Source organism: Lygodium microphyllum, chromosome 8 (genome assembly GCF_053477565.2).
Source record: "Lygodium microphyllum isolate KBCC chromosome 8, Lygodium_microphyllum_v1.1.10, whole genome shotgun sequence".
NCBI classification, from domain to species: Eukaryota; Viridiplantae; Streptophyta; class Polypodiopsida; order Schizaeales; family Lygodiaceae; genus Lygodium; species Lygodium microphyllum.
Window position 1 is genome coordinate 93,657,239 of NC_141142.1, and position 10,992 is coordinate 93,668,230.

Below are 10,992 nucleotides of genomic sequence, written 5' to 3' on the forward strand. Positions count from 1 at the left end.
ATAAGGAAGGCCGAAAGAGCTACATAGTATGTCATTCCAAAGATAGCTTTTATTAGACTTATTAAGGATATTTTTGATAGCTTATCAAGAGTGTCGACTAAAACTGGCCTTCAAAAGAAATGGCATCTTGCAATAGTTCTTTGTCTTCAAGGGAGGCAACTGAAGACTTTGTTATTGACTTTATGAATGATGCTTACATTGTTGCTACTCATGCTCATATGATCACCTTGATGAACAAAGATTTAATATGGTCAATAGAATCACGTATAGGTTCAAAAATGTATTGAGGCCCTTTCCCACTACTGATAAAAAAGCCTTTGAGATCCTTAATATTCTCCCTAAATTTTCCAAGAAAGCAAAAGGGCCAAAGATTAAGGATGTGACACATCTATACCCAATAAGGACCGCATCCCAATAAGAGTTTTTCCGAGAAGGAAAAATGCAATAGCTCATAGAAATTGAGGATAATGTTTGTAAGAGAAAAACTGCTATGCTTGCCCCTGTTAACTATAAGAGGATGGGTGAGGTGGTATATGGAAAAATGATTGTCAAAGTTTCTTGTACTTTTGAGCAAGAAGACTATCTTAGCATATCTATTGAGGACAAATCCATGCTAGTTAAAAAGGATATTCAATTGTCAGATTTTGTAGTTTATTGTTGCATAAAATAAGGCATTTTGATTCTCAAAATTTTTAGTATATAGAATGATTATGCTATTGAATGCAAATAATACTCCTTTATTTTTGCTATTTGCTTTTGGGCATTGATTACTTCTCTTAGACAATAAATCTCTAAAAGCATATTATTTATTGTTGTTGATCCACTATTATAATAGTGGAATTGTTTTCGAGATCTGGTTTAAACATAGTAATGTTTTTCAAATATTTTAATTCCATCACAAACTACCATATCTTTTTTACTTATGTCGAAAGGTATATAATTTTTCAAAAGGGTTACTTACTAGAGAAACTATCCTCATAAACTGTCTAAGTGGTATCCATGGCCAAGAAAAAATGTGTATTGAATGGAATGCTACTTGCTTTTTGGTTAATTATTTATTTTATTTGATTGTTTACCTTAGTTATATGTTTCCATTTGTAGTGCTGGCAAGCTCGTGACTACCTTCTTTGATGCCATACATGAGGATATTGTTGATATTGAAAAACCATATAATTTTCTTCAACAAGAGGTACCATTGCAAAGTGATGTACATACATGTGTATGGAGAGTGATTTTAAATGTCTAAAGGACAATAGATTCAAAAATAATCAAGATAGCTAGGATGAATGTAAGTCTCTTTCATATTTTTTGTTTTTTGAGAGACCCTTTTTCAGTTTATCAACTTGCTACATTTTTTCTTGTAGCCAAGATTAGCCTAACTCATGTTTGCGGTGGATAAGGGAGTGATTTATTGAGTTTATTTTGGATAGGGAAATCACACTAGTTGATCCTGAATCCCCTCCACATAAATCTTCAACTAAGAGTAAGGGCAAGGGCAATGGCAAGTCATCTAGAAAGACTAGTAAGGTGAACTCCAAAAAGAAATAAATGCCAACACTTTCTTATATGAAGTTTCATCCATCTCCTCTTAAGCTTGAAGAGAAGAGAGTACCTGTCAAAGTTAAATTCTTCTAGTAACCAAGAAAAAAGCTATTGTGAGGAGACCAGAGATCTTCGCAAAAAGCGATGAAGAAGTTACAATGCCAAAGAATGAGAAGGTGTTGGAGACACAACAAGATAAATAGATGCAAATAGAAACTTGGAGAAATCTCCTTTATTGTTTTGCATTCTTGTATATTTTCATTTCAATTTTGTAACTCTTGATTTAATGAAAAGTATTTTTTCCTATGTAAATGTAATAATTATTTTCATATTTATAGCTCAAAACTTACAATTGTGAGAGGCAAACTACTCATACAAGAAAGAGCATTTTCTCAATTGTTTTACTATTAACTTTGAATTTATATATAGGGGATGTATTATCTAGCAGCTCCAAGGTATCTCTTACATCCTTTAGACTCCAATTAGAAGTGACATTTATCTCATTTTTTTCTTTATGTCCTATAACTTGCACCTTAGGTTTAAAAGGCATGCAATCTGTATCAGAATCCAAGGGAATCCAAATGCCTAGCTTAAGTTTGTATCTCCTATAATTGAAGTCCAAATCAAGAGTTTGTTGTGCGATGTTGTAAGACAAAGACAAGGATTGGGAGCATAGAATACATCTCATGGTATCACCCTTGTGGTCATACTCTCTAGATTTTGAAAGATTTCCTATAATGCTATCCATTTTCTCTTCTGCAAAATTTCTACCGAGCCAAGATACCTTTGTAAATGTGCTATTTTGAAGCATGCCACAAATATATGTAAGGGTATAAACAATGATAGGCATATTATTCTTGAGATCCATCTAGCCATCATGGACTTTTGAATATTTTGACATATTTTGAATTTAAAATTGCACATCATTGCCTTATCAAGAATCTCCCAATTTAGAGATGAAAGACTTGGCAATGGCAAATCCTTGATAGGTCCATATGTACTTGCTCTAGAGGAAACCACATACCGTGTATAATATATAAAAACTATTCTCTCACTAAAAGAATCCATGGTCTGATTAGCATAGATAATGTTTGTGAACACCTTATGAATTGCATGGAAGGTTTTCCATAGCTTACCATTCAATATTTGTTGACGAAACTATATCTACAACCAATAACTCATTATTAGTACTTTCTTAAATGAAAAAAATATTACTTATGCTATCAACTCAAGACTTATAATGTGTTTTCTAGGGAACACATTTGTTTGAAGGCAAGCGTTTATCTTTGGCCATGTAAATATGTTGCATTTTGACAAATCACCCTTCAAGCATAATTTTGAAACGTAATGATACATCCCTTTCATGATGTTTTATATTCTCTCATTTTCTTATTTTCACCCTATGAGAGCCCTTGCAAGAGGGTAGCATGGTAATCCAATCATTGATACTAAAGGTTTTTGGTCCCCAATTTCCATCAGCTCCCTGGCTATAGATGGTGCAAGAGTTTACTAAATGAGAAGGGCACCTTCTTAATGACATACATAGATTGAATTCACAAAGAAAGAAGATCATTGAGAAATGTGAATGAACAAAAAATGAATATTAAGAAGATAAATGAAAATATATTGGGTACCAAAAATCTATTGACTTTCAAAAAATTAATTATTAACTTCATATCATCTTTATCATGTCATTTGTCAGATTTTACATGTAAATAAGGACTTCAGGACTACCAAAACATGTCAAATTTTGAAGATTTTGGCAAAAAAGGAGGAGAGAATCACGAAGTGGAGTCTATTATCTCCAAAAAATAGGAGACAAGAATACCATATTCTTGCATAGGTGGAAAAATCTTTGGCCTTTTCTTAATCCCATGATTAACAAAAGTGCATTTGTTGAAGCATTTTTGACCCTGAGGTACTTCTACAAAAATTAATTGAAAAAGTATGATTGAGAACCCATGTCACAAAAAGTGCATTGCGTTCATTTGCATTGCTTGAGAAAATATTGAAATCATATTTATGCACCATACACTATCAATTGCAAAGGACAAGGAAAGATTGTCTATCACTAAAATGAACATCTATCCTCCCAAATTAATTCAAAAGGAAGGGGAATTTGACCAAATATAAGGGACCAAACAAGAAAACAAGACACCAAAATTGTATAAGCAAGCAACAACCATCCTATTGTAGGGAAAGAAAGATACACGAAAGAACAAAAGCAACTCAGTGTAAACAAATTGAGCAAAGACGAGCATCAAACGATCATAGTAGCAATAAAGAATCCTCGAAGTAATGTAATTTATCTTTAATAGGGGCACTTGTCACTCTACTAGTTGTCATTTGCAACCTTAATCACATAGGAAGAAAAAGTAACCATGTCAATCTCAAGTTCAAATGCTAATGTCTAAGGTTTGATCCTAGAGGATTCCCAATAGAAATCCAATAATTGGTAGTGTAATATGATTTAAAAAAACAATAATAGTACATGTATATAGGATAGTATATGAGATCATAATAAAACAAGAAGAAGAAAGGAGGCTAGTAAAATGTTGGGGGTAAAGGTGCCTCTACCTAGCCGCCCGTGTATTACTACACTGACAGTCACTGCCACTACACACTGCAGGTGGCGGGCGCTCGTCACCGTCACTTTATTCTTTATTCTTTTAGTGACAATTTGAATAAAGGAAGGCCCGGTCACACATTGTGACTATTGGAGTTCCCATTTCTTGTCTCTCTCTTTCTTGCTCTTGCTCTCCTACCATAGCTCTCGAGTCCAAGATTTGATCCTTCTCTCCCTTTCAACTGGTATCAGAGCTCGGCTTCCCGACTCTTGAGCTTGGTTCGTGGCATTCTCAGCTTCCCATCGACTCCCCACTCGCATTGGGTCTGCTTCTCGAAAGCCATATTCGACTCCTTCGAGCTCTCGTCACTCCCCGGCTTCCCGAGCACCTTCCTAGCCCCTTTGGGTACCCTCAAGGCATTCACACAGAGGTATTACTTCACTCTTTATAGGGTTTACCTCAATTTTCAGCCCTCTTGAAATAGGGCAGCCATTACACTCCCAGCTCTCATTTCATATGTGGGCTGCTCTCCCCTTGTTGCTGGAGCTTGTTTGAGGCCTTCCTTGGCTTTAACCGAACCCCTCCGAAGCTTGGCCACCATTTTTTGCATCCCTAGGACCAGCATTTATAGTTGGTGGAATCACACAGCCCTCCCATATGTGTCTTTAGCATTGATAGTCACAACATCAGCTCTCCCCCTCCATTGGCACTTGGAAAGGCTCCATTTCAGGCATATGAACATGCTTTGATGCTCAGTTTTGATGGTTGATGTGTTCGCATAGCATTTGGACTGATTTAACACTATTTCGGGACTGTCATAACAATCCATAGGTAGTTTATGACAACATTACACTGACATTTGATGCTACAGCTTGTTTGGCATTGTCATTTGATGCCCGGTTGGTCCCGTTTGATGCCCGGATGTCGGGGGAATGTATGCCTATTGTTTGGCAACCATTTGGAGCTGATTTCAGTGCTGAAATTCTCAGTTTTGAACAGTAAATCACTTCTGTACACAGTTGGGCTGAAGTCATTTTACTCATGTATGCTTATGCCTATGCTTTTCGGGCTATGTTTCAGGCATATATGGTGATGTATTGACACCTGGGGCTCGACATAGATCTTGGTTTTGATTCGGGATCATTGGTTGAGATTGAGATCTCTTTGCAAAGCATTTGGATGCTCCATCTTGGTTGTACTTATGGCCTGTATGTTGCTTATGTTTGAAGATCTTGACATGCTTAGCCTATGCCATTACTACATGCTAGTTACATTGTTTGGAGCCTATTGCTACTGGAGCTCGGTCTTGGCTTGACCTTGGATTCCCAAAGCTTACTTGAGCTATTTATTGGCTTGCTAGAGTTGTATCTTGGGATGTACTTGATGTCTTACATGCTTATGGATGCTACATACGGATGCTCGCCTACATGTTCGGGATGTACTATTGATGTATTGTCTTGGACTTATGTCATTGGCACTGTGTCTTGTCTTGGTTTGAGCTCTTGAGCTTGCACATACGGCTTTTGTGCCAGTGGGAGCATTCTTGAATGCTTATCAGACATTGAGCAGGCGGTGCCTTTATGTATTGAGCAGTTACATGCTATTGAGCAGTTACAGACACTTGAGATTTGGGATTTCTTACCATTTGATATGATACATTATATGTATTGGTTCACTGTATGCTTATGAGCTGAGTCTCAGATTTGGATCCGTATCTTTGTGAGCTGACACCTACTTGTGTCAAGTTTTGGTAGTGGCAGGCACACTTTGCCCCATTGACTAGGGGGTGTGCCTACTCACTGGGGCAGATGTTTGTATGACATATTTGGGTGTTGGATTCATGCTTATTGACCGTCATATGCTTATGTTATGCCCGCATGATGCTGGCTTTGGTCTTGGCAATATCTGATTACCTTGGGATTCGATTTTGGCACTGTTAGGTCTCTTTTACTGAAATCTGTAATTTATTACAGCAAGCATATATGTATGGACTAACATGGATTTTTCATGCTGAAACATTCTGAAATGATGCATTTTTACTAGTACTTGGTGGACAGCAGCTTTGGTTCCACTTTTCTCGTCACTTTTCCTCGATTTTGGTGATTTTTTGGTCATTTTCTATAGTAATTAGCAAGCAGTTTTGAACTGTCTACAGTCTTTCAGCTTGCATTATGGCGAGTTCGTCCACTGATCATGCTATTTTCAACATCACTAAGCTTGATGGTACGAATTACTCTTATTGGAAGAGCCAGATTTGGCAGGTGTTGGTGCAAAAATCATAGATCAAACCTTTGAGGTTGAGCGGGCATTCGCCCGCAACTATGCAAGATGAGGAATGGCTTGAGCTTGATGAGTTATGCAAGTCCACTATTGTATTGTCTCTCACAAAACAAGTTCATTACAATGTCTTTGAGTAAGAACAAAGTGCATGGCAGTTGTGGGATAAAATCAAGAATCTCTATGACAAGAAAAGTCCACTGAGTCAGATGTATTGGCTGAAGCAACTTATGGATTTGCGCATGAAGGAGAATGTGACCATGTCTGCTCACTTGAGCCAGTTCCATACTATACTCAAGAACTTGACTTCACAGGATATCACTTTTGCAGAGGATGTCACTCTTTTCTTGTTTGGTACTCTTAATGAGTCATGGGATGTATTTCGCACTGCATTATGTGCCTCTACTGCTATTTTGAAATTATCTGATGTTGAGAGTGCTCTTTTGTAGGAAGAGGTTAATCGTAAGAATTTGGATGCCTCTCGTATGTTGCATGCTATGACAGTTAGAGGCAGGAATGATGGATATGGAAAGCATAGCAGTGGCAGTGGCCGTGGATGGGATTCTCAGAAATCTTGGTCCAAGTCTCGTGGGAAGTCACGTAGCAAATCCCGTGGCAGGAATGCAGATGTTACTTGTCACCATTGTGGGAAAAAGGGCCATATTAGGCCACAATGCCATGAACTGCGCAATGAAAGGTGCAAAGATAAGGGGAAAGACAAAGTGCAGGATAAGCCTTCTGATTGCAGCATAGTGCCTGCAAAGTCCAGTGTTAAAATTGAAGAGATCAATGTTATGTAGCCTGAGGATGCTGATGATGATGATTATATCCTTGTAGCTTCTTCTAGTGCTTCGCAGATGACAGATATATACTCTATGTATGCACAGTGTCGGCTCTTGGACTCAGGTGCGTTTCATGTGACAGCTTGCCGAGAGTGGTTTCATTCATACCGTATTGTTTCGGGTTCTGTGCGCTTGAGTGATGACAGCTCTCTTGATATTGTGGGCATTGGTGATGTTAGGCTGCAGTTTCCTTCTGGCAGCAGTTTTGTTATGCAGGATGTACGTCATGTACCTGCTTTGACATGTAGTCTCCTGTCAACTGGACAGCTTGATGACGCAGGTTATCATGTATCTTTTGGAGACTCTGCATGGAAGATCACTCATGGCAGACTTGTGATTGTGAGAGGTGCCAAGGCTGGCAGCCTATATCCCTTGATTGTATCAGCTTCTTCCCTTGACCATGTTTTGTCTATAGGTTCTATCCCACATGTATCTCTTTGGCATGCCCGTTTGGGCCATATGTCTTTGAAGGGAATGAAGATGCTTTATGGTTTGTAGTACTTACCGCCCCTTGATTATGCATGTTTTGATTCATGTGAGCATTGTCTTTATGGCAGGCAGACTAGGTCTACACATAAAAAGACTGGCAGGCCACGCATAAGTGAGCCCTTGGCATTGGTACATTCGGATGTTTGTGGGCCCATGCCTTGTCAATCTATGGGTGGTGCAAAGTACTTTGTTACGTTCATAGATGATTTTTCAAGGAGACTTTGGGCTTATCCCATTAAGTTGAAATCCGATGTCTTGGTTGTATTTCAGAGATGGCTTGCATTGGTTGAGAACCAATCTGGGTATAGGCTAAGATGCCTAAGGACAAATAATGGGGGTGAGTATGTCTCACGCGCTTTTGAGCAATTATGTGATGAGAGGGGTATTAAGCGTCAGTTGACCGCCCCCTACACTCCCCCACCAGAATGGTTTGGCTCAGCAAATGAATAGAACCATCCAGGAGCGTGTATGTAGTATGCTTACCTATGTAGGCCTACCATAGAGCTTTTGGGCTGAGGCAGTTAGTACAGTTGTGCATGTCATAAACAGATCACCTTCTAGTGGTTTGGATTTCCAAGTTGCAGAGGAGGTATGGATTGGAAAACCTCCCTCTTATGCACATCTCCGTATTGTCTTTGGATGTGAGAAATTTTGCCATGTGCCCAGGGACAAGAGAAGTAAGCTGGATCCTAAGAGTGTCAAATGCATTTTCCTTGGTTATGGGAATGCAGGTGAGATGGGTTACCGTCTCTAGGATCTGCAGGCGCGGAAAGTCATCTGTAGTCATGGTGTAGTCTTTCATGAAGACAAGATGTATCGGTAGCCCGAGAGAATTGTTGAGATCCGCAGGGTCATATTTCAGGAGGAGCTGAGAGCTCCCGCATAGCCAATTGGATAGCCTATAGCTGTAGTAGATGCTCATGGTCAGGGTGTTGGATAGGCAGCTGGGTAGGCAGCAGAGCCTTCCGTGAGACGGTCTACTAGAGACAGACGTCCACCTGATAGATTTCAGCCCTCGATGCATTATGTCTTGGTTACAGATGCAGGAGAGCCTTTCAGTTATGATGAGGCTATGCACAGGGGTGACAGTCACTCCTGGGAGAGGGCTATGCAATCTGAGATAGACTCCTTGCATAATAATGACACTTAGAATTTGGTTCCCTTGCCTACGGGCAAGAAGGCTTTGCCATGCAAGTGGGTATACAAGCTGAAAAGTACCCCTGGACACCCCAAGCCAGCATACAAGGCTAGATTGGTAGCAAAGGGTTTTATAGGAGCATGGTGTGGGCTTTGATGAGATATTTTCTCTTGTGGTTAAGATGACCACCCTGTGCTTAGTCTTGGCTTTGATTGCTCAGCTTGACTTGGATTTAAACCAGATGGATGTAAAGACGACTTTCTTACATGGGGACTTGCATGATGAGATTTATATGGAGTAGCCTAAGAGCTTTTCAGCTGGCAGGGAGCACCTAGTGTGCAAATAGAAGAAAAGTCTTTATGGCTTGAAAGAGGCACATAGGGAGTGGTATCATAAGTTTGATGCCTTTATGCAGTCACAGGGCTACAACAGGAGTGCTATGGATCTATGTCTTTACACGAAGAAATCCCGTGATGGTTCTTTATTGATTTTGGTCCTCTATGTGAATGATATGCTGATAGCAGGGAAAGATCATGATGAGCTAGATGCTCTTAAGGCTAAGCTCAATAAGAGCTTTGAGATGAAAGATCTGGGACATGCCGCTCACATGCTTTGAGATCTTTCATCTCAATAAGAGCACTTTCCCATGCAGGACATAAAGCCTATTGGCTGCCCATTGCCTTCTTATGTGAAGGTATCATAGGCTGATTTTCCGCAGACAGATGAGCAGAGGGCCGAGATGGCCAAGATTCCCTATGCATCCGCAGTGGACAGTCTTATGTATGCCATGATAGCCACTCGTCCAGATATTGCCTTTGCAGTTGGTGTTGTGGTACGCTATATGGCTACACCTAGTAAGAAGCATTGGGATGCCATGAAGGGCATCATGAGGTACCTGAAGGGCACTGCAGATATATGCATATGCTATGGCAACCAAGATACAGGAGTTGTGGGGTACACTGACTCTGATTATGCAGGACATGCAGATAGTAGGAAATCCACTTCTGGCTATGTATTCACATATGCTGGAGGTGCTGTTTCTTGGATGTCCAGGGTGCAGAAATGCATGGCCCTTTCTACTACAGAGGCCGAGTATGTTACAGCCCACTGAGGCTTGCACGGAGACCATTTGGTTGGGTCGTTTGGTTGCTGACCTTGGTATTGATGCTATTGCTACACTGCATTCGGATTCTATGAGTGCTATTTAGTTAGTCAAGAATTCGGTCTTCCATGCAAAGACGAAACGCGAGGTTAGGTATCACTTCATACATGGGGTCATTGAGGACAAGAATGTTGATCTTGTCAAGATCTCAACTGACCAGAATCCTGTAGATCTGCTCATGAAAAGCCTCTCTATAGAGCGCTTTGCCTTCCTCAGGAGGTTGATGGGCATGGGATGAGATGACGTCTTTCCTCATCCTGTTGTACATGTGTATATGTTGTATTGCCTTGTTTTTCTTTTTCTTTTCACTCTTCACTAGGGCAGGTTCGCCTTTAAGTGGGAGGTGTTGGGGGTAAAGGCACCTCCGCCTAGCCGCCTGTGTATTACTACACTGATAGTCACCGCCACTGCATACTACAGGTGGCGGGCGCCCATCCTCATCGTCACTTTATTCTTTATTCTTTTAGTGACAGTTTGAATAAAGCAAGGCCCGATCACACATTGTGACTGTTGGAGTTCCCATTTCTTGTCTCTCTCTTTCTTGCTCTTGCTCTCCCGCCATAGCTCTCGAGTCCAAGCTTCGATCCTTCTCTCCCTTTCATAAAAGACCTACTATAACAAGTTATTAGGCTTACGCAACCATAAAGGGTCGATATGCAAAGAAAAGAGGCCAAGCTTAACTATGTATAGCATATCTTGGTGTTGACTGAACAGACTAGGCCAAATCCAACATACACAAATAAAGAGCACTCAAGGCTAAGCTTACTCTAGTTGAATTTTTTGTTGTACAATTTAGCCATTGAGTAGAGTCATGAAACATTAACTACCTTGATCTTGGTTTGATTATAGGAATAGGACCCAATAGGAGAATTAAAAAAATAATCCATATAGTGACAAAAAGGGTGTAGTAAATAACCCTTACATCTTTGTAGAGTAGTTTGGACAGGTCTAAGAAGCCAACAACCTCCAAGATGT